Source organism: Anopheles nili, unplaced genomic scaffold (assembly GCF_943737925.1).
Source record: "Anopheles nili unplaced genomic scaffold, idAnoNiliSN_F5_01 scaffold_5, whole genome shotgun sequence".
Taxonomy (NCBI): domain Eukaryota; kingdom Metazoa; phylum Arthropoda; class Insecta; order Diptera; family Culicidae; genus Anopheles; species Anopheles nili.
The window spans coordinates 40,001-45,000 of NW_026525527.1; positions in this window are offsets into that span (position 1 = coordinate 40,001).

Genomic DNA, 5,000 nt, shown 5'->3' on the forward strand with positions numbered 1-5,000 from the left:
TACTCTCGGATGGAGGTGTCTGAGAAGTTTGGCGTATATGAACGAAAGTTAGCCACGGTGGTGTTCTAACATCGGTGCTTGGGACGCAAAACCGTCGGACGCATGGTTTCGAAGCGATGTGCGAAAAACGGGCCAAAACGGTGCACGAACAAAGGGGCACGCGCTATATCTGGCAGAAGGAGAACTCTGCGAGGTGTTGTGTGTATGGACGAAAAGTAGGCATTACGAAGTTGAGCAAACGCGCCGAAGACCGCAACTCGATATCTCCAACCGGCTGGTCGGTAGAGCGATTCCCAACACCCCATAGACACCGCAATGGGTGAAAATCGGCTGTCCCAGAAATGGGTTTTCACCCAAAAACAGGATGATGGAGACATTGCACGGAGTTGGCGTATATGGACGAAAGTTAGCCACGGTGGTGTTCTAACATCGGTGCTTGGGACGCAAAACCGTCGAACGCATGGTTTCGAGGCAATGTGCGAAAAACGGGCAAAAATGGTGCACGAACAAAGGGGCACGCGCTATATCTGGCAGAAGGAGAACTCTGCGAGGTGTTGTGTGTATGGACGAAAAGTAGGCATTACGGAGTTGAGCAAACGCGCCGAAGACCGCAACTCGATATCTCCAACCGGCTGGTCGGTAGAGCGATTCCCAACACCCCATAGACACCGCAATGGGTGAAAATCGACTAAGTCCCAGAAATGGGTTTTCACCCAAAAACAGGGTGATGGAGACATTGCACGGAGTTGGCGTATATGGACGAAAGTTAGCCACGGTGGTGTTCTAACATCGGTGCTTGGGACGCAAAACCGTCGGACGCATGGTTTCGAAGCGATGTGCGAAAAACGGGCCAAAACGGTGCACGAACAAAGGGGCACGCGCTATATCTGGCAGAAGGAGAACTCTGCGAGGTGTTGTGTGTATGGACGAAAAGTAGGCATTACGAAGTTGAGCAAACGCGCCGAAGACCGCAACTCGATATCTCCAACCGGCTGGTCGGTAGAGCGATTCCCAACACCCCATAGACACCGCAATGGGTGAAAATCGGCTGTCCCAGAAATGGGTTTTCACCCAAAAACAGGATGATGGAGACATTGCACGGAGTTGGCGTATATGGACGAAAGTTAGCCACGGTGGTGTTCTAACATCGGTGCTTGGGACGCAAAACCGTCGAACGCATGGTTTCGAGGCAATGTGCGAAAAACGGGCAAAAATGGTGCACGAACAAAGGGGCACGCGCTATATCTGGCAGAAGGAGAACTCTGCGAGGTGTTGTGTGTATGGACGAAAAGTAGGCATTACGGAGTTGAGCAATTGCGCTGAAGACCGCAACTCGATATCTCCAACCGGCTGGTCGGTAGAGCGATTCCCAACACCCCATAGACACCGCAATGGGTGAAAATCGACTAAGTCCCAGAAATGGGTTTTCACCCAAAAACAGGGTGATGGAGACATTGCACGGAGTTGGCGTATATGGACGAAAGTTAGCCACGGTGGTGTTCTAACATCGGTGCTTGGGACGCAAAACCGTCGGACGCATGGTTTCGAAGCGATGTGCGAAAAACGGGCCAAAACGGTGCACGAACAAAGGGGCACGCGCTATATCTGGCAGAAGGAGAACTCTGCGAGGTGTTGTGTGTATGGACGAAAAGTAGGCATTACGAAGTTGAGCAAACGCGCCGAAGACCGCAACTCGATATCTCCAACCGGCTGGTCGGTAGAGCGATTCCCAACACCCCATAGACACCGCAATGGGTGAAAATCGGCTGTCCCAGAAATGGGTTTTCACCCAAAAACAGGATGATGGAGACATTGCACGGAGTTGGCGTATATGGACGAAAGTTAGCCACGGTGGTGTTCTAACATCGGTGCTTGGGACGCAAAACCGTCGAACGCATGGTTTCGAGGCAATGTGCGAAAAACGGGCAAAAATGGTGCACGAACAAAGGGGCACGCGCTATATCTGGCAGAAGGAGAACTCTGCGAGGTGTTGTGTGTATGGACGAAAAGTAGGCATTACGGAGTTGAGCAATTGCGCTGAAGACCGCAACTCGATATCTCCAACCGGCTGGTCGGTAGAGCGATTCCCAACACCCCATAGACACCGCAATGGGTGAAAATCGACTAAGTCCCAGAAATGGGTTTTCACCCAAAAACAGGGTGATGGAGACATTGCACGGAGTTGGCGTATATGGACGAAAGTTAGCCACGGTGGTGTTCTAACATCGGTGCTTGGGACGCAAAACCGTCGGACGCATGGTTTCGAAGCGATGTGCGAAAAACGGGCCAAAACGGTGCACGAAAAAAGGGGCACGCGCTATATCTGGCAGAAGGAGAACTCTGCGAGGTGTTGTGTGTATGGACGAAAAGTAGGCATTACGAAGTTGAGCAAACGCGCCGAAGACCGCAACTCGATATCTCCAACCGGCTGGTCGGTAGAGCGATTCTCAACACCTCATAGAAACCGCAATGGGTGAAAATCTGCTAAGTCCCAGAAATGGGTTTTCACCCAAAAACAGGGTGATGGAGACATTGCACGGAGTTGGCGTATATGGACGAAAGTTAGCCACGGTGGTGTTCTAACATCGGTGCTTGGGACGCAAAACCGTCGGACGCATGGTTTCGAAGCGATGTGCGAAAAACGGGCCAAAACGGTGCACGAACAAAGGGGCACGCGCTATATCTGGCAGAAGGAGAACTCTGCGAGGTGTTGTGTGTATGGACGAAAAGTAGGCATTACGGAGTTGAGCAATTGCGCTGAAGACCGCAACTCGATATCTCCAACCGGCTGGTCGGTAGAGCGATTCCCAACACCCCATAGACACCGCAATGGGTGAAAATCGGCTAAGTCCCAATATGTACCTTCAGAGGGGCATATCTCGAAAACTACTCGTCAGATCGGGGCCAAATTCACAGAGAAGACACATGTCGAGGAGTTGTTTCGGATGAGCGATAGTGGTTTTTGGGTGAAAATGTACCCCTAAACCTTGTACAGAGAGGACCCCTTCCGTAGAGCAAAATCCTGAAGGTCGGGGTCGCGCAAGGGTCGACATGGGTCGAGGTGGACTATCATGCGAAACCACTTTTTTCGGTCCCTACGGTGCCCCTAGATGATGAAAAGTACAATCCGAGGTTGATTACGAACACTTTTGTGCACCCCCTTCCGTAGAGCAAAATCCTGAAGGTCGGGGTCGCGCAAGGGTAGACCCCTTCCGTAGAGCAAAATCCTGAAGGTCGGGGTCGCGCAAGGGTCGACATGGGTCGAGGTGGACTATCATGCGAAACCACTTTTTTCGGTCCCTACGGTGCCCCTAGATGATGAAAAGTACAATCCGAGGTTGATTACGAACACTTTTGTGCACCCCCTTCCGTAGAGCAAAATCCTGAAGGTCGGGGTTGCGCACAAGTAGACCCCCTTCCGTAGAGCAAAATCCTGAAGGTCGGGGTCGCGCAAGGGTCGACATGGGTCGAGGTGGACTATCATGCGAAACCACTTTTTTCGGTCCCTACGGTGCCCCTAGATGATGAAAAGTACAATCCGAGGTTGATTACGAACACTTTTGTGCACCCCCTTCCGTAGAGCAAAATCCTGAAGGTCGGGGTTGCGCACAAGTCGACCCCCTTCCGTAGAGCAAAATCCTGAAGGTCGGGGTCGCGCAAGGGTCGACATGGGTCGAGGTGGACTATCATGCGAAACCACTTTTTTCGGTCCCTACGGTGCCCCTAGATGATGAAAAGTACAATCCGAGGTTGATTACGAACACTTTTGTGCACCCCCTTCCGTAGAGCAAAATCCTGAAGGTCGGGGTTGCGCACAAGTAGACCCCCTTCCGTAGAGCAAAATCCTGAAGGTCGGGGTCGCGCAAGGGTCGACATGGGTCGAGGTGGACTATCATGCGAAACCACTTTTTTCGGTCCCTACGGTGCCCCTAGATGATGAAAAGTACAATCCGAGGTTGATTACGAACACTTTTGTGCACCCCCAAAAATGGCCAAAATCCTGAAGGTCCGGGTTCTCGGGGCGGTCGAGGCCCTCGGACGTGCACGAAAAGTCGGTACCCACGCCGAGCTTCAGAATTTGGTCTGCAGAGACTAAGTCCCAACCGAAACTGGCAACCCACAAAAGTATACCAAGGAGTGGTCGGATCGAGTTACAGTGTTCGAGAGTATTGACGAGGATGGTTATACGCAACTTTTTGCTAAAGGTGTCCAAGACCGTCAGACCCTTACTTACGGAGATATAAGACACGTGCGTGGTTGCTCGTGCCGAGCTTCAGAAATGTTGCTCCAGAGACTAAGTCCCAGAAAACCTTCCGACCCCAAAAACTCCCAGAAGGAGTCGTCGGATCGTTTCGCGATGTTCTAGTGAAATGTTCAGCTCGACGGAATGCAACTTTTACCTAAAGGGGTCCAAGACCGTCAGACGCTTAGGTACGGAGATACGGGCATGGGTCGGTTTTCCCCATACAAAATACCCCATGGAAAACTGCAAAACCCAAAAACAGGTCGAAGGAGTGGTCGGATCGTTTCGTGATGTTCTAGTGAAATGTTCCATTCGATAGGGCGCAACTTTTTGCTAAAGGTGTCCAAGACCGTCAGACCCTTACTTACGGAGATATAAGACACGTGCGTGGTTGCCCGTGCCGAGCTTCAGAAATGTTGCTCCAGAGACTAAGTCCCAGAAAACCTTCGGACCCCAAAAACTCCCAGAAGGAGTCGTCGGATCGTTTCGCGATGTTCTAGTGAAATGTTCAGCTCGACGGAATGCAACTTTTACCTAAAGGGGTCCAAGACCGTCAGACGCTTAGGTACGGAGATACGGGCATGGGTCGGTTTTCCCCATACAAAATACCCCATGGAAAACTGCAAAACCCCAAAACAGGTCGAAGGAGTGGTCGGATCGTTTCGTGGTGTTCTAGTGAAATGTTCCATTCGATAGGGCGCAACTTTTTGCTAAAGGTGTCCAAGACCGTCAGACCCTTACTTACGGAGATATAAGA